The sequence below is a fragment of the Zeugodacus cucurbitae genome, chromosome 2, assembly GCF_028554725.1.
Source record: "Zeugodacus cucurbitae isolate PBARC_wt_2022May chromosome 2, idZeuCucr1.2, whole genome shotgun sequence".
NCBI classification, from domain to species: Eukaryota; Metazoa; Arthropoda; class Insecta; order Diptera; family Tephritidae; genus Zeugodacus; species Zeugodacus cucurbitae.
The window spans coordinates 37303217-37328621 of record NC_071667.1 but is presented as its reverse complement, the minus strand read 5'-3'; the positions used below and the strand labels follow the sequence as shown (position 1 = coordinate 37328621).

Below are 25405 nucleotides of genomic sequence, written 5' to 3'. Positions count from 1 at the left end.
CACCCTCGAAATAGCAGAGTTTTCTCAAACATTGTCGATCGAAAATCTTTATCGTATCAAATAAACTTAAAAGATATTTCGGTACATCAAACAAAACAATTGGCCTCATCGATCAGTCTGCTATTTAACTAAATAATTTAAAAACAACTAATTTAATTATATATTAATGTAAATGGAAATTGTATATGTACTGCTTTACTCAAAACCACAAACTATAATGAAGAATGCGGTCTTGAACAGTATCGTGATTGGATACTATAATAAGGGTTGAAAGTAATAGATAATATGAAAAAAATTTCGATCAGAAGTACGTTATATTCGCCAGTAGCCTCTCTTAATGTATTTTTTGATCTGTGGTAGCCTGAAGGCGACTATACTCAGGCTATTATAGATACTCAATAGAGGTAAGATTCACTCTAGCCTACTTTAGATACCCTATTCCAAAATAGCCAATTATTATACTGGCGGACTAAACAAAATATTCTAGGCTCACTCATAAATAAAACGTGCGTGGAGTCCCTACGCGCGGAAGAAGTTATACTTCTTAGTAATATTCCAAGAAATGCATATAATTTTGTATGAAAGAAAACTAGCGAGAGGGAAAGGATAAAAATATGGTGGAGTGACCAACACTTTCTTAAATTCACATTTTATAAATTTATTATGCACATTTATAAAGCAAAGGCCAAATCAATTATCATTTCTGGGTTCTGACGGATTGATATCTATAATATTTACAATTGGATTATGATAACTAAAATACGATATGAAATGTCTTATATCTTTTTTATCTATATTTCTCGCGAATACCGCATCAATTTCTCTCTGAGGAATGCCAGTAATGGTTCAGCTTCTGGCAATGAATAATTTACATTGAAATCTCCCGCAAGGAGTACCGGTTGTTCGCTATACTCTACTGGTTCTCCGATAATATCTGCAAAAGCTTGCGAACCTGCTGTTGACAACGGTAATAAAGCTATATCGATGAACAATTTTATATCTCTCATCGATGAATTTGGTAATAAATAAATGGCAATTAAATTCAATTTTTTACTAATATGACTATCGCTAGGGTTCATTTAGCATTTTTGCATATTTGCAATTGCAAATGAGCGAGGCATATTGTTCTTTTACACTAACAAAATGTACAGCGAATTTGCAATTGCAAATAGGCAACACCATTTGCACCAGATTGTGAATTGCCCTACTGTACTTAATGACTGCATTATTATATATAATTATTTGTATAAAACCTTGTAATTTTTTCATTAAAATTATCACTCAGAAGTCGTTTTATCCATTGTAACCGAGCGATCATCGAATAAACATCATTTCTAATATGCCACAAGACAAAACTAGAAATGAAGTTCATAAACCTGATGCTGTCAGATAAAACGATATACCTCCTCATCGCGGGTGCTAATACTTTCGATTTGCAAAGAAAATAAATGAAGACTGACTACAGAAATGATCCTGTGAAATATAGTCTTAACTTTTCAACGGCCAACGCAGAGTATTTAAACCAAAAGTCACATAAACTAGTTGAGAATTCGCAGAAATGAAACAGAAACGAAAAAAAATAATGCGCAAGCATACAATCATACATGTGCGTACACATTTTTTTTTTTTTTTTGTTGCCGGAGGGGGAATTTTACATAGATACTGCTACTTTGCAGTAGCAGCATGCACGATTCGTACTGCCCGCTATATGTGCACCTTATTTGGGACCACTCCCAGCCAGTATTGTTCTGGACTTGCGAGACGGTACGCCTACGTACTAAACCCTAACTCCGTCTCCTGTAGCTTTATCTAGGCCCTGTGGGACCGCCGTTAGGCATTTCATCGCGTCGTTACTTCACTATTAGCTGCTCTAAGTATACTCTTTCGTTGCTGTTCGGCTCTTCTCAAATCATGCAGGACCATGGTAGTCATCTTCTCCACTATATCCCACACATTTCTCGAATGCAGCATATATGGCACTATATTATCTGGTGTTATTCGATCAGATACTTTCTTTTCCAAAAACAGGCGCTCACTTATATATTTCCGACAGTGGAAAAATATGTGTTCTGCGTTCTCATTACTGTCTCCACAGAAAGAGCAAACTAATCCTTCATCATGACCATACTTATGCAAGTACTCCCTGAAACATCCATGTCCGGTTAGGAACTGGGTCATGTAATAATCTATTTCGCCGTGTTTTCGTTCCACCCATGCTTGTATGTTTCGGATTAAACGATATGTCCATCTACCTTTGGCTGACGAATCCCAGCGTGTTTGCCATTCGTTTAAGCTGACTTGCCTTTCTTCTCTACGCTCCGACACCGTTAGTTTCCGACCTGCGCTTTTACTTTTATCGTATCTTCGCTTAAGTTCGAGAGCCATTATGTCTGGAGGCATAATTCCTGCTAGAACACCAACAGCTTCATTAGAAACCGTACGAAATGCACTGGTTATTCTGATAGCACTCAGTCGGAACACCGATTGTGCCGTTCCAGCGTATGTTTTATGCACTAATGCTGGTCCCCACACAGGTGCCGCATACATTAAAATTGACTGACTGACCTTGGCCAAGAGAGCTCTCCTGCTCTGTTTCGGTCCTCCTATGTTTGCCATTATTCTTGCTAATGCCATAGTTACTCGCGCAGCTTTTTCACACGCTTTTTCAACATGAATTTTATAATTCAGTCTCGTATCAATCCTTACCCCGAGATATTTCACATCAGATTGTGTCGTAATGTTGTGTCCGTCTATATTGAGCGATATATTGTCGAGTTTTTTCCTGCTAGTGATCAGCACTGCTTCCGTTTTTTGTACGGCCAGTTCGAGTTTTGAACTCGTTAGCCACTGCTTTATTGTTAGTGCGGTATCACTACATATACGTTGGATTTGGTGGAGCTCCTTAGCTACTATTGTCACCGCAATATCATCTGCGTACCCAATTATTTGCACTTCCTTCGGTAGAGGAAGGCGCAATATTCCATCATATAGAGTATTCCATAGAATCGGCCCTAAAACAGAGCCTTGTGGTACACCCCCTGCATTTTTCACGTCAAAGGTGACGACCGGTGGCAGGCATTTCGGCATTGCATATTCTTGCTGATACTTATCATTATGGCCAGGTGATCACTCTGGGTGTACATATCGCACACTCGCCATTCTATGTGTCGATATAGCAACCTGCTGGCAAAAGATATGTCAATAATAGAACCACGTCCGTTTTTCTCAAAGGTGTTTCTACGTCCTGTATTAAGTAATATAACATCTAGCACCGCAAAGGCTTTCAATAATGCGCCATCTCTCAGATTTGTATTTTTGCTGCCCCATTCTAAGGCCCATGCATTAAAGTCACCTGCAATTATATTAGGTGTAGTTGTCATCGATTCTTTCACTAAGTCGTCAAGTATTTAAATCCAATCTATTTTCGTTCTAGTATAGTAGGCCTTGTCAGTTAGTGGTTTGTCTTGCATCAGCTTATCGCCACAAGCCCATATTGCAACCTTTTTTGTGGTGTCGGAAATCCACTTGTCAGAGTCTTTATTTTTGTATTGTTCACAAATTAATGCAACGTCAATCTTATTTTCATATATATTTTGCGTTAAGAGATCCTGGGCCGCCTCACAGTGGTTCCGGTTTATTTGTAGGATCTTCACCTTCTAGGTTTGTTGAGTGCTGCTGAGTATATGGGGCATTTCCGACTTCCCATCTGGTGGTCTGCATTCATCCTTCCACTGGCTTTACACGCCTTGCAGAAGGGTTTGTTAGCACAGTCTTTCGCAAAGTGACCTTCCTCTCCGCATTTAATACAGCACTTGCTCCTGTCCATACTCTAGACACCTGAAACATTTCTTTAATTGTATCTTTTCTCGGATTCTACAAATTGTCCAACCGATCTTGATCTTTTGCGTACTCAGAAAATGCTTTGCTTCCTGCGCATGTATACTTATGATTGCCGTTTGTGTGCCGGCATATGCCGGTCTTATGCTTTTTATAGCATCTTCGTTGAAGAGGCGAAGCTCTTTAATTTCTGTACGAATCGCTTGAACTATATCCTCTTTTGTGGTAATATCGTCCAGATCACGCACTTCCACTGTGGTTTCTTGAGCTAGCGATCTTATTTTTGCCTGGTCCCCTAATACCTCTCTGTATCCTTCCGTACTTCCTATTTGAGCTTTTTTTAGTTCTAATAGGATTTCTCCTTTCGCTGTCCTTTTCACTCTTGAGACATTCTCCCAAAGCTCTTGTAAGTTTTCATTTTTTTTAACCGCCCGAAGTATGTCTGCGTAGGACATGTTTCCGGTTTTGGCAATAACGATTGCTTCTGGTCGTATGCGTGGTACGGTGTTTACCTTCTTCTTGTTGTCATGTTTTTGCGCTTTACTTTGTATTGTAATCCAATTTTCCTCTCTTATCAAGTCCTTTTCTCCACCCCCACGTTTCATGATTTCTTCTGCCCTCACTATTGGTCCGTCATGAGATGTTTTAGTCCTTTTTGGTGGGGTCCTTCGATGCATCTGCTTGCCATCCCGTGGTCTTTTAGGGGTAATTTCCACGGTCGTTTGTTCGGTTGCTATGTTTCTACCTATATGCGAATCTCATTGTCTAGTGTGTTCCTCTTGAGCACACGCGTAGAGCTTCGATATTGTACTAAGCAGTTCCCTCATAGGATTGTTGATGGACCGCTGTGGTGGACGCATCATATCCGTCAGCTTTTGAATCATCTCTCCTAGTTTATATATATGGTCACGTTGAGTCTTTTGTTCTTTCGCTATTGGTGTGTTATCCTGTATAGCTGGTGGTGACGATTTCGCCCTCGCAGGCCTATTTGCGGAGTGCACCTTCACAGGCGATCTATCCAATCGGGAAGCCTTTTTAAAGGGGTCAGCTTCCGAACTAGTACATACACGTACGCAGTGGCATTGTTAGGGTTTCTCTGCGAGATATTCTCCGATTCCTTATCACCACCTTCAGCATGAGTACTGTCACCGCTATATCTAATACTACTATTGTTGTTATTTTTTCCATTATTTTGCTCCATTAATCAGTGTTACCAGCGCATCGTGTGCAGGGGGGCGGGCCGAAACAGACAGGAACGGGTGTACCCTCGGGGACGATGCCCCTACCCCAGTTCCCTGAGGCCTGTCCTACGCTTTACCGGTTCCGGGATACACGGACGAACCGGCGCTCGCCCGGAGCAACGCAGTCTACTAGTTCTGCGCCCAATGCACACTTCCTGACCAGGGCCCGAAGGGGCTGGTTACTGATTCACATCGTGGCTGACACTTCGGCAGAGCAGACTCACATCACCCATTTCCCACCACCAGTGAAAACAGCTGATGGTGCTTCCTGGGACTCCCAGTGCGCCCCGGTATGGACCGGTCTCACACCGGTGCGTACACATGTGAATATGTTTATACGTACACATGTGAATATGTCACCAACCAAAAATTTAAACATTGTTCTACAAAAACAAGAATTGCTCAAATAGCATAAGCATGGCAAGTGCTTTAAGTTCTCTGCTTTACTCTCATTTACTCTCTCTCTCGCGTTAATTGTTTAACGCTATAGGTTGCGCAACCAACAATTATCGCAACCTTTTCCGAAGTCGTATAAGAAGTATAACTTCAATAATGCGAGTTAATGTCGACGTTGTGAATTTGGCAGTATTTATTGATAAAATATCACCAAAGCAACTCTATGGTAGATGTCGCTGTTAGAAATAATGGTTGGGGTTATTGATAAATTAGCAATCAGCTGATAAAACTTACGAACTTCCAAGCAAGCCATGGGGCAAATGCAACAAAGGGCAAAATGTGCATAAACATTTACCTCAACTCCATACAGATATTTTAAACCTCTTATGGTAGCAGCGTAGAACTTTCGTGCAATTAAACCTTTTTGGTCAACACAAGCACGTGAAGAATTGGAACGACATGGTTTAGGTGCTTTTGTAACCGTTTATCATCGCGACGTGTGTCAATTGGGTTTTGCCAATGAGCCAATGAGCTAGAGGGCAAAGCAGTTGCAGTATTTTTGGACTTACCGGCAGCAGCTAAAACACTGAAAGTAAAGGGTAAATTTAAATGAATGTTTGTGATCATAGAAATTTAAAGACTTTTTGTATGTTCAATTAGTAGGATTTTTTTGAATAATTTTCACCTTGTATTGAGGAATCATAACGTTGTTGTATCGCTTTACAAATACATGGATTCACCGAAATTAGTGGAAATACTACAGCAAGAGCATGGATGTTAAGACTAGAACGTTGCCCGTGCTGGATTTAGAATTCCTGAAACATGAGGTAATTATTACCAACTTCTATGTTGTAAAAATTAAAATTTTATTTTATTTCCTTTATTCCTCCTCCCAGAAATTGGATGAATATTGTACAAGTGAAATTAATGAAAGAACAGATCTTACAAAAACTCCTAACGAAACCAAGAGTTGTCATAATGTGCGCAGCTTACACTTCCAGGCCGCACGGGAATTTGATTTGCCACTCTTCCTTCAGCCGTTGTCCGATAGCAAAAATTGTTCAACTAATTATCTAACATTATACATATCAGAGAACTGCAAAACTCACTTTTTCCTTGAATCAGCTCATACGCAAAAGTTTCTATTCAAATCCAATCATTGAGCGAAACACAGCGTTGAGTAAAAATCAGCTCATGTTGCCGCACCGCTCATTCGCGTACAATGTGAGCCTTCGGTCCGAAATGCTTTGCTCACGTTTGCTCACTTCACGAAATGTTTAGCTCACGTTCGCTCACTTCACGAAATTTTTAGCTCACTTTCGCTCAGTGATTGGAAGTGAATAGAAACTTTTGCGTATGAACTGATTCAAGGAAGAAGTGAGTTTTGCAGTTCTCTGGTATGTATATTGTTTTTGTATGCTTTGTTCGCGATCAGCTTATGCGTCACATGCATTGCACTAAGAATTTGGTACACATTGTGTTCTATTGTTGAGTTTGCTCATACCCATTGACTTTGCCCATACCCAGTGAGTTTGCTCATAGGCGTTGAGTTTGCTCTTTTGTGTTTTTGTTTTCATTCAACACGATCATTGTTGAGCCGAATGAGCGACCGCCTGAGTAGAGCGGTTTCAACACGAGCGTGAATAAACTCAGCAAGCAAACGAATTTACCGCAATTGAGCTGAATATAGCTCAGTAGCGAAAACATTCACGAATGCCAGTTTGAGCGCTTGAGCCGAATGGGCTGATAGTTCGGGTATTGTTGGTACATGAACATTTTTGCGCTCAACGGAAGCCGTTCTCTGATACATATGTATATAGTGTAGTACGATAATACATGTATAAAGTAAATATAATAGCCCAGTAAAAAATCAGATGATCCAAAGATTAATCTTAGACCGCTCCTTTGCGAGTAATGGATTACTCCAGAATGTTCCGAGGCCCATGCATTTATTACTCCTTTTTAACATAGCATGTCCTTACGAGGGATCACTCCTTTTGAGCTCCTAATGGAGCGCAAACCGACCTTTCTTTTGAGCTCTCTTTAACCTCCGAAACGAGAGCAGAGAGAGTGATCTTTTTTATCTCCAGAAAGAGTACAAAAGGAGTAATGATTTTGGAATAGAAGAGCACAAAAAGTGTAATGATGTTTACCTCCAGAAAGAGAAAAAAAAGAGTAATATTATTTACATCCAAAAAGAGCAGAGAAAAATATAAACAGTTTTTTAAATAATTTAATTCAATATTTTAATTTTCAAAATATAAGAATTAGTAATTCACATAAATTATATACACTGTTATAATAATTTAAAATCAAGTTAATAGCTACTTTAATATTTAGGAATACTTCTGAGACGAAGCAGACTTGAATCGCTTTTTCAAAATACCCATAAGACGTATATTTTTTATTTAACTGATTCTGAAAAGATTAAAAAATAGCTAACATATATGTATAAGTTACTTTATAAACCCAAACGATTACCCACCTCCCGCCCAACCGACGCGTGGGGCGCAATCCGCAAACGAGCGGAATTTGCCGAGTCATGAAAGGCAAGAGTTTTTAAGCGTCGAGATCTCAAACTGCTCAGCTACAGAAAGAAAAATTTCAACAGCTAAGATTTAAATTTACAAAAACAAAAGGTTAAAAAATGTTTAATGTTACTTATTAAGCGAAGACAAAATAGTTTTTTTAATGCTAAAGATCGAATCAGACAGGTCAAATGTGCTGGAATGAGAATTAAAATCATAACATATTTGACGGAATGGTTCGTTTAACTCAAAATTTGTTCTCGAAGATTTTAAAAGTAATGGTCTAAACTGCCTAGATGAACGAAATGGGACATTGAACTTGATATCAGACAAAAGAAAAGAGCTACAAACAGAACCATTCAGAAGTTTTACTAGAAATATTATACCTAGCATTTCCCTACGACTAGTGAGTGTAGGTAGATTTATAAGTTTTAAGCGACTAGTGTACGGAGGAAGATTCAATCTTGAATCCCAGTGTAAGTGACCTAAAGCAAAAAGTAAAAATTGTTTTTGAACGGACTCTAACTTATCAGAATGGGTATTGTAGCTAGGATTCCATACCACAGAACCATACTCCAATATAGGTCTTACCAATGTTGTAAAAAGAGTTTTAGTAATATACGGATCACTAAATTCTTTAGACCAACGTTTAACAAAGCTAAGAACACCTTTAGCTTTTAAAACAATTGAATTTACATGAGAATTAAAATTTAGTTTAGGGTCCATAGTAACTCCTAAATCAACAAAGCTAGATACTTGCTATAAATTGAAGTTATTTATTACGTAGGGAGAAGGATCAACAGATCTACGGGAAAAGCACATCGTTTTACATTTTTTAAGATTCAGTGGCATATCATTTATGTGACACCAAGTAACTAAATTATTTAAGTCCGATTGTAACTCAGTTCTATCATTATAAGAAGTATATGATTTAAAAAGTTTTACATCATCCGCATATAATAAAATGTTTGAAAACTTAATTACGGAAGGTATATCATTAATCAACAATAAGAACAGAATCGGACCGAGATGACTACCTTGTGGAACGCCTGAAGGGACCATAATTGAATCGGATAAAGTGTTATTAAATATAACTTGTTGTTTTCTGTTAGTAAGATATGAGGATACCCCATTAAGAAGTCTTGGTTGAAAACCAAGATAATCCAATTTTTGCAATAGAATAGAGTGGTTTACTCTATCGAATGCTTTACTAAAGTCTGTATAAATAACATCGGTATTCTTATTGTCTCTAAAACCCATTGACTCATGGCTTACGAATTCAAGCAAGTTTGTTGCTGTAGATTTCCCTTTACAGAATCCATGCTGAGAAAATGAGATCAATGGAGAAATCGAGAATGTAATTTGGTCAGTGATAATAGCTTCAAAAAGTTTGGGTATAGCTGATATTTTTGCTATCCCCCTATAGTTCTCAACGGATGATCTAACACCGCTTTTATGCAAAGGTATTATAAAAGAGTTTTTCCACAATGACATCATTATTGGTTCATCCAAATCAACAAACCAAAAATATTTGTTGTTAATGGACGAAGGAAAAAAGAAAAGATTAAAAATTGAATTTTTGATAGATTTTGAACAATAAAACTAACTTTTGTGGTCAAATATTCGCCATATACTGACAGGAAAAAGTAGTTGTAATAAAGATGTGGGGAAATTTTTCAACAGAATCGCTTAATAACTTTTCAACTTATTTTCAACGTGCTAAACAGTGTCTCCTATGATGCCCTTGGATCTACACAACGGATAGTTAACATAGTAACAGGGCTAGAAAAAAAATATTGAGGCGCAAGAAGTTGTTTATCCTGCTTCTGATTTGACTATGCAGGAATTATTAAGAAGAACTAACGATTTATTATTTTCAATATTATAATTGTTAATTTATAAATTTTGAACGTTCGAAATAACGCTAAATGTATTAATTTAAATGTAAAATATTGTTAAATCATCATCTATATACAAATGAATTGTTTTATGTTTTTACAATTCCATTTTCAATAATGGTAACTGTTTATCTGTTAAAATTGAGACGATCGATGGGAATATAAGTTATGTATGTATATTCGGAATTCAAAAGGAAGGATGTTTTGTTTTATCTTCTTTTTAAAATTATATATTGTATATATATGTAAATAAATTTTTGTTTTAAAATATGTTAGTTGTCGTTAGAGTTTCTGGTGTCGTTATTGTCGTTTGCGAATTTTAAAGGACGTTTAATATTTGATGTATGTACGTTTTCTAAATTTCTTTTAATAAATTTTGGTTCTTCTTTGTGTCTAACGCTTTTGTAATTTCGAATGAAACTTTCTCTCCTTGTTTCTAAATAATTTTCCTTTCTTGTATTATGGTTAGAAATTATCTTCAATTTTGCTTCTTCTGATTATGCTATGTTCAATTTTGTTGTTTTGAACATCGAATGAATTGTTATAAAGTTTCACGGCTTTACACATTTGAATAATAATTAGAGCTTTTTCTTCCAAATTTAGTGTTCTGATACGTTCGGTAAGAGTATTATTTATTCTTTCTACATCTGAGTTTCCTGTATGGCTATGTGGTTTAGTGGCATGAAATTCTATATGTTCTTTATTTAAAAATTCACGGATTAGCTTTGAATTAAATTCATTATCGAAGACAAACTTTTTTATATGACCTTTAATTGACAAAAATTCATTAATTTTTTCTATGATCGTTTGACTATTTCTATCAGGTAAATGGAAAGAAATGACATGTTTTGAAAATTTATCGATGAATATTATAAATGACTGTTTACTATTAACATACGTATCTATATGGATAATTTCTATCATATTTTCCACCGCTACAAATATTACAATTATTTATTATTTCATGGATTTTAATTTTTAATTGCGGATGGTATACTTTATGCTTTATTCCCTCATAAGTTGGAATGATGCCTGAATGTCCTACTTCGATTTTATGGAAAAACGATATTTATTTCTTTAGTTCATATTCATCTTCGATATCTTTGGCAAAGTTTGTACAATTTACAAAAGAAATGTTTTGGTTGTTTGTGTAAGCATTTAAAAGGATTTGTTCTATTTCATTATGTTCTTTTTTGTTAAGTTCGGAATATATAGCGATCTTACCTTTTTCTAAATATTTATTAACAATATTAATAATGTTATGGGAGTTAATATCTCTTATATCGATAAAAATGCGTTTGTTTTTGAAAATATTTTCTACTTCTTTTTCTTTTACCTCGACTAAAATTAATTGCTGTTTGAAACGATTTACTACGGTATTGAGAGTGTTAGTTTGGAAGTTTGGAGTTTGAATGGCTAGTTTGGACTTCTATTGAAAGCATTGTTTGGTCTTGTTGTTCACCAGCGTTTAAATCTTTTATTTGTAACATTTTGTAAAGGGTCATTCCCAAATTTTCGGAATTCACCATGTTTATTTCATCACTGTTAATTCGACTTAGAAAATCTGCTATTTTGTTTTCTTTACCGGTTATATAATCGATTTTTGCATCGTACTCTCCTAATTGTATTAGCCAGCGTTGTAGTCTTGGGTTTGTATCCTTACCAGAATTTTTCTTCTGTAGCCATTTAAGTGGTTGGTGATCTGTTTTTAGGTCGAATTCTCTTCCGTATAAGTAGGGTCTATAATATTTTACTGCCCATACTATCGCTAATAGTTCCTTTTCGATGGTTGAGTAGTTTTTCTCGTGAGTATTTAATGTACGTGAAGCATATGAAATTGGAAGATCGTCTTGTGTGAGAACTGCGCCAATGGCAAAGTTGCTGGCGTCTGTAGTTAGTTTAAATCTTTTTGTAAAAATAGGATATCTTAAAATTGGAGGGTTTGTAATAATATTTTTTAACTTTTCGAAAGCGGTTATATAACTTGGGTTATTAACGTTAATTTTTGTATCTCTTTTCAGATATGCGACCATTGGATAGGCTATTTTAGAATAGTCTTTTATAAATTTCCTATAGAAGCCGGTAATACCTAAGAAAGATTTTATTTGTTTTTGAGAAATTGGTAATTTTAATTTTTGAATGACTTCAACTTTATTTGGGTTTGGTTTTATTCCTTCGGGAGTTAGTACATGACCTAGGAAGTCTGTTTCTTTCTTTAAAAAACTGCATTTTTCTAAACGTATTTTCAACTTTGCTTGTTTTAATTTTGTAAAAATTTTCCGCATATTATCTATATGTTCTGACAAAGAAGTACTAAAAATCAAAATGTCGTCTAAGTATACAACGCATATCTTGTTTATAAAATCTCGAAGTACTAAGTTCATAAGACGTTGGAATGTCGATGGAGCATTTTTAAGACCAAATGGCATTCTTAGGAATTCATAATGTCCTAACGGAGTAGAGAACGCTGTTTTCTTTCTATCGTTTTCGTCCACCAGTATTTGATGAAAACCTTTAACGAGATCGATAGAGGAGAAGTATTGTGCTCTTCCTAATTTATCCATGATACCATCGATATTAGGTATCGGGAATTTATCGCTAATAGTCATTTCATTAAGTTTCCTGTAATCGACAACGATACGCCATTTTTTATTTCCGGATGCATCCGCTTTTTTAGGGACTATCCATAAAGGACTATTGTAAGCAGAGTTGCTTTCTCTAATTATATTGTGTTCTAACATTTCTTTTATTTGTTTTTGAATTTCTAATTCATGAATTTTTGGATACCTGTAAATTTTCGAATGAATAGATATATCGTTTGATGTAATAATTTGATGTTTAATTTCATGAGTAAAATAAAGTTTGTCTCCTTCTTTGAAAAATAATTCGTTAAATTCTTGTAATAAATCTTTTATCGATTGGCTTTCCTCGATATTTAAATGGTTCAAGTTTAAGTTTTTCATATCGCTGAATTCGAGTGCGCAAATTTCCGTTTTTTCGTAAGGAATTCGTTGATCGAAATTAATTATGTTTCCTAATATATTAATAAATGTGTTTTCTACATCGATTTTGGCTTTAAAAGGAATAAGAAAATTTTGTCCTATAATAGCTTCGTATTTGTTGCTATTAAAATCTATTACTTTCCATGATAAAGTACCTAAGACATTAAATTCTTTCGGAAAAGGTGTAACAATTTTATATTTGATTTCGTTAATTCCGTTTATTGTTCCATAGCATAATGGTTTGGAAAGTTTTTCTTTTTGAAAATTTTTGAAAAGAACGTTTGCTTTTATTATGCTAGTTGTTGAACCTGTATCTATTAGGCATTTAATTCTGTGATTTCCTATTGTTACTGTTATTATGGGGAGTTGAGAATATGAGGCGGTGTTAAAAAATTTACTTCCTTTTCTTCACCATTGCCAATTTCCATCAAATTTGAGTTATTGGATAAACGACTTGTGCTTGGGTTGTAATCGACGCTCATGTGGGAACTTTTAGTTTGTCTCGGTAAATTTGGTTGTATTTTATTTGTAGAATTGTTGTACCCGTAATCGTAATTATTCCGATTGTTGTAATTGTTTCGATTAAAATTTGTATTGCGTATGTAATTGTTGTTGTTCCCGCTTTGTTGTCTATTTGGTTGTTTGTTATCGATGATGGTTTGTCTATTGTCTGAAATTTTATTATGTTCGTAAAATCTATAATTTTTCTTGTAGCCTTCGTAATTTGTTTTGTTTTTATCGACATATTTTCGATGTCCATAATCTATTGCTCTTTTGTCCTGAAGCAATTTTAATTTTGAGTATTTTATAATTATGTCATTTAATGTTTCCGTTTCGGTTATATGTGCCCTTATAGGCCCATCGATTTTCTCTAACAATATATCGACTAGGTCCCTATCTACATTTTCGGGTTTGTAAATGCCCGGTTTTAAAGGGTCAAATATATATATTTCATTTATGTCTGCTTTACATTTTTCAAAAATTACGAATAGTTCATTGAGATTACTTACTTTGACCGTCCTACAATAATTAAATACCTCTGCGTAGGTTTTCCTTGGACGAGATCCTTGTAGAATTTTGGTTTTGATGGTTTCCCACGATGGGTTGTCCTCTAGCTCTCTCGTTCTTTTTCCAGCGGTGCCCAGTATTTTTTCATTGTTTATAATATTGATGCAGTGTTGGATTAATTCCTGGTCTGTGCCGCAGAGAGAAATGTTGGTTTCGACTGCTTTTATAAACGCTTTTGGGTTGTGGTGGTCATCGAGTGGCTTCATTCTTCGGAATTGGTCCATGATGTCTCTTGGTGACATGTTGAATTTGTAAAACTGTTGTTGCATTTGGTGTTGGTTCATTTGTAGTTGTAGTAGATGTTGAGCTTGTTGTTGTTGCATTTCTTGTTGTTGGGTTTGTAGTAACTCTTCTTGCCTCCCGATTGCCCTTTCCAGCTCGGCGATGGTTTGATTTAAATTTTCCATTATTGTATAATAGTAGTTATAAGCAAGTAGTTTTAGCAAGTAGTTTTAGTAAGTCGTGGTCCGCGAAGTGATTCTTTTTGGACCAGTTGCATAAACGTAGAGATGTAGTCTCCTTTCTTGTTTTGATGACGTACTGGGAACTTTGTTTTTATACTCTCGTAACTTGTTGTATTTGGTTTCTATTTCAGGATACACGTTGGCTTCGTTAGTAGGCCGCTGTCCTTAATATTTTTCTTTAATATTCTGATGGTTCTATTTGATTGTCTGTAGCTGTATATATTTTGCGTTTTAGAAGTGTTTTATTTTTTTTGTAGTAAATTGTGTTTTCACAAAAATATTTTAGATTTTCTTAGTTTATTTTATATTTTCAATATATTATATACATATATATTTATATAATTATTATTTGTTTTTTTTTTTCTTTTGTAAAAATGCCTTTTTTTATAAAAGGTGAGAATAAACCCTTCGCTACTGTATGTTGAGAGTTGGCTTTAATTTTGTTGCCATGTGAAATAAATATATATATTTTTTGAAACTGTAAGAAATTTTTGTTGGTATCGCAAAAATATTTGTTTTTTCTTTCTTTTTTTTTTGTTTTTGTGACGTTTCACAAAACGGTTATAAAAATTTAGTTGCTTTTCGTTTTTTTTTTTATCTGTACTTTATGTACGTATATGTATATATATACCGCAATTTCCGTTGTTACTGTTTTAGCGCATGTTGCAAGCTGTTAATTTTAGTTTTGTCGGTACTGTACTTTTTACAGGAAAAATTTTGTTGGTTGTTTTGTGCACCAAACAGTATATTATTTTACCGCAATTTCTTTTTATGCAATTTTACTGTAGTTTTTGTAAGACTGTGACTACGTGACGCAATAGCACTTTTTGGTGGTATTTTAAATTGTTTGTAGAAAACTTGTTTTTGTAACGATTTCCTTTTTTTATAATTAAAGATGATTTGTATATTTGGTTTGATTTTCACTATGATATTTAGGGCTTATTTTTACTTTGAGTGTGATTTTCACCAAAAATTGTTCTTGTTACTCACTTTAGCTTTCGCTTTCTATATTCTTTTCACTGTATTTTTTCTTTTTTTAGAATTTCTTTACTGGTTTTTTGCTTATAAGATTCCTATTTATTTTTGAGTTTCACTACGATTTCGTTTTTTATAAATTTTGTGCTATTTTCGCTGTAGCTTGTATTCACTTTCTATATTATTTTCACTGCATTTTTTTTTAACTTTTACTTGTTTTTTTTTCTTTTTTTTAATAAGATGTCTTTATTTTTGGGTTTCACTGTACTTTCGATTATTATAAAATTTTGTACCACATATTTTCGCACTTTTCTTTTTTTTTGTAAAATGTATATTTTAGTATTTATTTTAAACTGTTCACTTTGTTCGTCTATTTTTCTCTATTTTTCTATTGTTCGATGTAAACTTAAATTTTTCTTGGTTATATATTTTTTTTTGTTACACTTTCCGATAAACATTCCACAAACTTTCCGTTACACTTTGCGTTAAACTTTAGGTATGTATTCGGTTGTGCGTTTGCTCGTTTTCTTTGATCTTCTGATCAAAGGTTACCCGACTGCGCCAGTTTCCTTTTCAGTTTTCGACCGAGTTATTTTAAAAATAATAAAATGTTCTTTTAAATCGAATTTAATTGTAATTTATTAGAAATTTAAAGCGACAAAGCAAGCGGAACAAAAACTCTTAGGAGTTAATTTCCGTAGTGATGCTTTCGCGGCGACGCACAGTGGGTAAAAGGCGGAAAAAATATGTAATTTTTAACTATCTAATTTTAACAAAATTCCATTCCAGTAGTGTTTCCAGACGATGAATATAGTTTAATTTATCACGTATTTGCGAATTGACATTTCACTGACATAACACTGTATTTTTAAAGTCAAATAAAAATAGAACTCTTGAAAATTGTGAAAAATATTGAGAAAAATATGAGAACCCCATACGTCTGGTTTTCGACGTTTTATGCAATAAGAAGTGACTTTAAAGTCTATCCTAATATATATTATAATATATTATAAAATAATTATTTTCATTTCATAGGCCTAATTCATGTCAATTTTGACAAAGTTTTAAAATAAAACAATTTTTTAAACACTTACATAAAAATTATAGTTTTGACTATTAGCTACATGTACCTACATAGTCTAGTTAGTCCTAATATTTTATGTACACTTTAAGGAGTATGATAACGAAAAAATGAACTGCGGATACGTGCGGATAAGGATCAAAGATAGCTATGAACGGTTGTTGTGACAACGGGCGTAATTCATAAACTTCACATATTGATAATTTAAAGTATCGTTTCTGTAATTTCGAAATTCGTTGTGTAATAAAAACCTAACAGTGTGATTTGCATAATCTACAATATACTAACGCCATTTTTTTCTTCAATGTCAAATTTGCCTTGTAAAGTTCTATAAAGTTATGAAAACAAAATTTGATACAAAGGATTATATTAGGCAAATGAATATTTGGAAATTTTTTTTTTTGGGGAAGTGGGCGTAACCGCGCCCATTTATGTTTTTTGTGCATATCTCGTAAACTGCTAAAGCTACAATAAATTCGCGAAATCGGTTTACAACATTTACATCATAGTTTTCAAGTCCATCTCATACAAATACTACATTTAGAGTGTGGCATCGCGCGCAGGTGTAAAAATCGCCGAAATCGGACTATAACTTTTCAAGGCCCCAGATATAGAACATGAAGGCCTCAGTGTTTTTGGCTAATTCGGTAAATCTCTCAGATACTATCATAGCAAATTTTTTTGTTAAATATCTGATTATAATGTCTTATTAACAATATGTATATACTATATATATTTATATATTTAAATGTCTTATGAAGAATCTATATATGTATATATGTAAAGAAGAGGGCGGGCGGGAGTGAACCACGCCTTTTTTCTTTCCATATATTAAGATTTCTGTTATTACAATAAATTGACAAAGTTTAAAACCGAAAATAACAAAATTATTATAATTTGTCCCGATCGTTCCTATGGGAGCTATAGGATATAGTCGCTCGATGTGGCTAATTTTTTTATAATATATTTAGAATATTTTTTTAGATTTTTGGTGAAAATTTCATAGCGATATCTCAACGGGAAGTATTTATAGCCGCGGCTTCATACAAGCGGACCCACTGTGCGACGCCAATCTTAAGACTGTCTAATTAGAATTTAATACTGCATATTACATAAGTAATAGCTATTGACAAGAAAAGTGGCGTGACCGCTTACATTTTGTATGTATGTGTAATTCAGCTAAAGGAACAGGAATTAGTTAAAGGCAAAAAAAGGCCCTTTTGATGACGACTCCTGCAAACGTTTTAAGGATAATGATATAAGGGCATGCACCTGGAATGTCCGGACCCTTAATTGGGAAGGTGCCTCTGCCCAGCTGGTTGATGTCCTCATACGACTCAAGGCTGACATCACCGCCATCCAAGAAGTGCAATGGACGGGACAAGGACGGAAGAAGGTGGGTCCTTGTGACATCTTGGTGTTGGATTTGTGGTGGGAGAGAGACTCCGTTGCAAAGTCCTGGCATTCACCCCGGTGGATGAACGTCTTGCCACAATTAGCATCAAAGCGAGGTTCTTCAACATATCGCTGATTTGCGCCCACGCCCCAACGGAAGGGAAGGACGATGTGACCAAAGATGCTTTCTATGAGCGCCTAGAACGCACCTATGAGCGCTGCCCCCGACACGATGTCAAAATCGTGCGTGGTGATTTCAACGCTAGGGTGGGTAAAGAAGGTGTCTTTGGCACAACAGTCGGAAAATTCAGCCTCCATGACGAAACATCGCCTAACGGCCTGAGGCTGATCGACTTCGCTGGGGCCCGAAATATGGTCGTCTGTAGTACCAGATTCCAGCATAAGAAAATACATCAAGCTACTTGGCTGTCTCTTGATCGAAACACGCGGAACCAAATCGATCACGTTGTGATAGACGGAAGACATGTGACCTGTGTTTTAGACGTGCGTACGCTCCGAGGATCAAATATAGACTCGGACCATTATCTGGTCGCAGCGAAGATACGCACCCGCCTCTGTGCAGCAAAGAATGCCCGTCAACAAACACAAGGAAGGTTCGACGTCGAAAAGCTGCAATCGCAACAGACAACCACGAAATACTCTACTCGACTTGCGCTCCTGCTCTCTGAGAGCACTCATCAGCATCTCGGTATAAGGGAACTGTGGAACGGCATCTCAAACTCACTGCGTACCGCTGCAGCCGAAACAATTGGTTTTCGGCAACGACAAAAAACAAGCTGGTACGATGAGGAGTGCCGTCTCGCAGCGGAGAGAAAACAGACTGCCTACCTCGCAACGTTGCAAACGACCAAACCACGTGCGGGATGGGATAGATACCGAGAGCTGAAGAGGGAAGCGAAACGCATCTGCAGACAAAAAAAGAAAGAGGCCGAAATGCGTGAGTACGAACAGCTTAAGAAGATAGCAGACAGAGGGAATGCTCGAAAATTTTATGAAAAAATGAAGCGACTTAACGAAGGTTTCAAGACCGGAGCATCCTCTTGTAGAGACCAAGGTGGTAATCTGGTAACCGATGTCCAGGGCATACTGGGATTATGGAGGGAACACTTCTCCGACCTGCTGAATGGCAGTGAGAGTACAACACCAGAAGATGGCGAACCCGATCCCCCAATAGATGACGATGGAACAGATGTTCCATTACCCGACCATGAAGAAATTCGAATAGCAATTACCCGCTTGAAGAACAACAAAGCAGCGGGGGCCGATAGATTACCGGCAGAACTATTCAAATACGGCGGCGAAGAACTGATAAGGTGCATGCATCAGCTTCTTTGCAGAATATGGTCGGAAGAAAGCATGCCTGACGATTGGAATCTCAGTGTGCTCTGCCCAATCCATAAAAAGGGAGATCCCACAATCTGCGCCAATTACCGTGGGATCAGCCTCCTAAATATCGCATACAAGGTTCTATCGAGCGTACTGTGTGAAAGACTAAAGCCCACCGTCAACAAACTGATTGGACCTTATCAGTGTGGCTTTAGACCTGGAAAATCGACAACTGACCAGATATTCACCATGCGCCAAATTTTGGAGAAGACCCGTGAAAAGAGGATCGACACACACCACCTTTTTGTCGATTTTAAAGCTGATTTCGACAGCACGAAAAGGATCTGCCTTTACTCCGCGATGTCTGAATTTGGTATCCCCGCAAAACTAATACGGCTGTATAAATTGACGTTGAGCAACACCAAAAGCTCCGTCATGATTGGGAAGGACCTCTCCGAGCCGTTCGATACCAAACGAGGTTTCAGACAAGGTGACTCACTATCGTGCGACTTCTTTAACCTGATGCTGGAAAAAATTATAAGAGCTGCAGAGCTAAACAGAGAAGGTACAATCTTCTGCGAGTGTACAGCTCCTGGCGTATGCCGATGATATTGATATCATCGGAAGCAACAACCGCGCCGTTTGTTCTGCTTTTTCCCGCATGGATAAGGAGGCGAAGCGAATGGATCTGGAGGTGAATGAGGACAAGACGAAATATCTCCTGTCATCAAGCAAACAGTCGGCGCATTCGCGTCTTGGCTCCCACGTCACTGTTGACAGTCATAACTTCGAGGTCGTAGATAATTTCGTATACCTGGGAACCAGCATCAACAACACGAACAATGTCAGCCTCGAAATCCAGCGCAGAATAACTCTTGCCAACAGGTGCTACTTTGGACTAAGTAGGCAATTGAACAGTAAAGTCCTCTCGCAACGAACCAAAATCAAGCTCTACAAGTCGCTTATCATTCCCGTCCTGCTTTACGGTGCAGAAGCTTGGACGATGTCAACATCAGATGAGACGACACTAGGAGTTTTCGAGAGGAAAATTTTGCGCAAGATTTATGGTCCTCAGAACATTGGCAACGGCGAATACCGCAGACGATGGAACGATGAGCTGTACGAGTTATACGACGACATTGACATAGTTCAGCGAATAAAAAGACAGCGGCTACGCTGGCTAGGTCATGTTGTCCGAATGGACGAAAACACTCCAGCCCTGAAAGTGTTCGATGCAGTACCCGCCGGAGGAAGCCGATAAAGGGGAAGGCCTCCACTCCGTTGGAGGGACCAGGTGGAGAGCGACCTGGTTACACTTGGGATCTCCAACTGGCGCCGAACTGCGAAGGAGAGAGAGAGGTGGCGCACTGTCGTCGATTCGTCTATAACCGGCTAAACGGTTGCAACGCCAATTACACACATACATATGCAAATTTTTGACTGATTCAGAACTTTTTCGATTTGATTCTTATAGTTGACAGTTTAAGCTTCAATTTAAGCCCAATTAGAGACTTCTAGCACGTCAGCATAATTCTCTAGACGTGATCAAAAAAGGCCAAAAACAGGGTTTTTTGAGACTTTGAGTCCATTTTGCTCAAAATCTCGACGTGATAGGCACTTTTGGAGGTCATATTCGTGTTCAGCGATGAAAAGAATATAAGAATATTCAGCGAATATAAGAATATCATTGTCTGATCTTTGAATCATAGCAAAAGTTACTTTTTGTCGACCAGTGTTATTATAAATTGTGGTTTCAAGTTCATTATATAAATGTGTTAATATCAAATCATTTGGTTTCGACGCCTCTTCACAAGAAGTAGAACGATTCTTGGTAGAACATTTTTGAATATCTCTTTTCATTAATCGCCTTAGGTGACGCTTGGAATAAATATTTTCACACATTTTTTTTAATAAATTACATATGCTTCTTATAGTTTATCACTTTTTACTCTATCCTCGTTCAGTTATTCACTTTTTACCCGATTATATTCGCGATACTTCAATAATGATCACGCGTTGATTACAAATTTCAAACTATTTTAAAGTGACAAAATACGCGTTTATTGCAAACAAAAAAATTCCGCAAAAATTAACAGTTATTATTGGCCGTTATGGTTAATCCTTTATTGATACATTTTGGAATAATAAACGAATAATAGAAGTATGCGTTCGCATATTATTAGCTCGTTTATTCCTCCAAAATGTATCAATAAGCGAGAAAACAAACAATTTTCGTAAAAACTAACGAAAATGCCTTTATTACTCACTTAATGCTCGAAATGGATGAACAAGTCATTACTCCTTTATTACTCGATTTTGGTATTAATCCAAATATTTTTTACTGGGAATAAACACCTAAATTGCATGATATTTTCAATAAATTATATTACATATTTAATGATTAATTAATGGGAATGATTTTGTTATTAAATTCTCATTTGGGGTTTTGGTAGAACTAACCGAAAATAGTTTCAGGGGTTTTGTGGGTCTCAGTACTGAAAGTGCACGTGGAGTTTTCGTTTGCAGTTTGGGTCTTTCATCCGTGAATGTACCCAGTGGAACTTGGAAAAAGTACTTTTTTAAAGCTTGGATGTCCGTTTGTCGTTACATAGTCTAATAGGACAAAACGAAAAAAGCGTTCATCCTGGCGAATATTTCCATATAGGCATTAGCAATCATTTACAAAAAATTTCTGATAGGATTATAAACATGTCTGAAATATTTAAAAGTTCAAAAAGGTCACTATGGCCAATATTAGGCAATATTAGAAAATATGCAAGAAAAATATGTATTTTTAATAGGAGCGTTTATCGGTGGCTCTAAACCTGTAAGTGTAGATCAATACCTACATGATTTTAATAACACTGTGATAGTTTTTTTCCAAAAAAAAAAAGACAAGACCAAATTCGACGGTTTCCCCCTATTTCGGGTCCTACGAATCGAACTGCATCATTACTTTTTTGAGTTACAATCATGGTTTCATACAAAATTTTTTTTTGAAGTTTTTCATCAAAGTGGCCCATTGTAAGAGAAAGGCACTTTTTTCTTCGGTCTCTAACTTTTTTAATGTTGACTTTTTTGGTAAACTTTCTTTGGCAAAGCTTCTCAGAATAAGTCTGTCTTTAAGTTCTTAGAGGACTGTAAACCCCAAAATCAATGTTTTTTGTGTCCTTATAGCCAATATGTCGAAAAAACTGAAATTTAATCCATTTTTTTAATGTTTTTGCCCTCAGGTTTCGTCAATATTTTAATTTACCCTTTGATACTTATACATTAAGTGACATCTTGTAATAGTAAGAAACTTAAGCAAAGACAACGAGAAAACTAACCATTAGAAAAAAAAACTTAACAAAATTTGTATTTTTTAAAAAAGCTACACTAACTATGTTTGTATGCTATTTTATTCTTTTTGTATCTTATAACTGTTATCAATAAGTATCAGAAATTTGTACACAATATTTAAATTAAATTTAATAAGACATCTATCAATGTCCAACACAAATCAGCAAGCAACGAGTCAAGCTTTTTTCCGCTGTACCAATGCTCAAGGGGGCGGCGACTTGATGAAATCTTTCTCCATGCTCATCGGATTCAGTCGGAACTTGCTGCTCAAAATGGTCCTTGTGATGGTGAAAGAAATAAATTTTTAAGGACATATTCACACCTATTTCTTCAAAAGCGTCTACCATGTCATATACAATGGTTTATAATGTGATGGGGTGTCACTTAATGTATAAGTATCAAAGGGTAAATTAAAATATTGACGAAACGTGAGTGCAAAAACATTAAAAAAATGGATTAAATTTCAGTTTTTTTTACATATTGGCTATAAGGACACAAAAAACATTGATTTTGGGGTTTACAGTCATCTAAGAACTTAAAGACGGACTTATTCTGAGAAGCTTTGCCAAAGAAAGTTTACCAAAAAAGTCAACATTAAAAAAGTTAGAGACCGAAGAAAAAAGTGCCTTTCTCTTACAATGGGCCACTTTGATGAAAAACTTCAAAAAAAAATTTTGTATGAAACCATGATTGTAACTCAAAAAAGTAATGATGCAGTTCGATTCGTAGGAACCGAAATAGGGGGTAACCGTCGAATTTGGTCTTGTCTTTTTTTTTGACTCTCACATGTAATGATTAAAAAAAAAATAATGCAAAAAGGAGTTCTCATCAATAAACAACCTATAGCTGTAAAGATAAGAGCATTTATTTGTGACGCCCCTGCAAGAGCTTATGTTACAGGGGTTGTAGGTCACAATGCTCATTATGGTTGCCACAAATGCACACAGAAAACAATTGAACATGTTGTGGTTTATAGCACAAAAAGGTGCGATTAAAGGACGGATTTAGATTTTAAAAATCGTGTGCACCCAGAACATCATAATAACATGTTTAAAAATATTCCTTCAGAATTCGAAAAGCTTGGAATAAAAATGGTATCGCAGTTTCCTCTAGATCCCATGCATTTATTGGATCTAGGAGTAACAAAAAAATGCTGATATGCATTATAAACCGTAAAACAAATAATTCCAAATTGCAAAAAAAAGATAAAGAACTGATTTCAAAACGGTTACTTGCTTTAGGTACTTTTATGCCAAAAGAATTTTCAAGAAAACCAAGAAGCCTCGATGAATTAAAATTCTGGAAGGAACTGAGTTTAGGTAGTTTCTTTTGTATACTGGCCCTATTTTTTTGAAAGGCATTATTAGTGATAAGCTTTACAATCATTTTTTAATCTTGCATTGCGCCTATCGTTTGTTATGTTCTAAAAAAAGCTATTTTGATAACTTGTATGTAAGCGACCAGCTCTTAAAGAAATTTGTAATTCTGTTTCCCCAGCTCTACTCTGAGAAGGCAGTTACTTATAATGTACATAATTTGCTGATTTACCGCAGTGCATAAGAGAAATAGGATTTATCATGGACTTTACTGCATACAAGTTTGAGAATTTCATGCAAGACATAAAAAACAAAATTAAATGCCCAACAAGAGTTCTTCAACTGCTTAATAATTTATATGTAAATGAAGTAGTAGTGTCATCAAAAAGTCCAGTGGTTGGTTTTAAAACAAATCGTTTGGGAGAAATAATTTCATTTGAAAGCCCTTTTTTTTATTAACAATTCAACCCAATAATTACTGCTGTATAACTCCTTGTATTCCCTTCAAAATTCATGAATTTAAGCGAATAGATGATGAGAAATACATATATAGAAATACAATAGAGTTTTGAACTTTGATAATTTTTTCACGCAACCAGTCCAATCTTTGTCAGCATTAGGAATAGTAATAGCGAGTAAAGATATATGTTCTGATTTAGAAATATTCAAAATAAGTGATATAAATTATAAATATACAGCTTTGCCTTATGGAGAACAAATCGTCATGATGCCCATTCTTCATAACGTCATCTGGTAATATTTTTTATAAATTTTAGATATCTAATAATTTTATATGTTTTAAATAGAAATTGTTACACTTATGTTTAATTGCAGATCGCTTCTAGCGAGTTTACCAATATAAATACAACGAATAACACTAAATTAGAAGGTAATGTCAATAACAAAATTTATGTAATTTCAATGTTTTTAATCAAAATGTTTGTGTTTATTAGAAAAACTTGATATCATTATAGCCAACCAAAAAAAAAAGATGTGGGCTCCTATGGAACGAGAAGTGTGTTCCCGTTGCCCAACTTGGAAGCATTAAAAAAACTGAATGCAGATATAGTGGCAGGTTCCAGTGCAGACTATGTAAGTTGTCTATATAATCCCTTAAGTTTCACTATTTGACTAATAAATATTATACCTATTTTTCTATAGATAAAAATCATTAAAAATATAATAGGCAAAACGGGGATTATTAAATCTATTGAGGGTATTTTCGAAAGGAGTCTTATTGTTCAGTTGAACTACGATGGCATTCATTCCAAATACTCCTTAAAGGAATGCAAGGTGTTAATCGACTGCTTGTTTGGTAAATAATTTTAGAAAGGAAAAAATATATACATATTTTCTAAATTTTTTTATGATTTCAGAGGCATCAATGAAAGAAGGATATTCCCATGGCGAGTTTGTTAAAGACTTGCGACAAGCTTTAAAACTGGCGAAAAATCGTCATTTTAAAACAAACTCCATATTAAAATCTAAAAAATAAAATATTTAAATAAAATTAAT

At 35.5% G+C, this 25405-nt stretch overlaps 1 long non-coding RNA gene and 1 other non-coding gene across 2 annotated transcripts; one reads left to right on the top strand and one right to left on the bottom strand.

Annotated features, from left to right (window-relative positions):
* Positions 1-1276: 1276 nt before the first annotated feature.
* LOC114805061 (small nucleolar RNA U3) lies at positions 1277-1490 on the bottom strand. Its single transcript, XR_003753155.2, has one exon. It is a non-coding gene; the product is annotated as a small nucleolar RNA U3 (small nucleolar RNA).
* A 22924-nt stretch (positions 1491-24414) lies between these two features.
* LOC114805163 (uncharacterized) lies at positions 24415-25405 on the top strand. Its single transcript, XR_003753255.2, has 5 exons — positions 24415-24643; positions 24725-24779; positions 24844-24982; positions 25052-25205; positions 25267-25405. It is a non-coding gene; the product is annotated as an uncharacterized LOC114805163 (long non-coding RNA).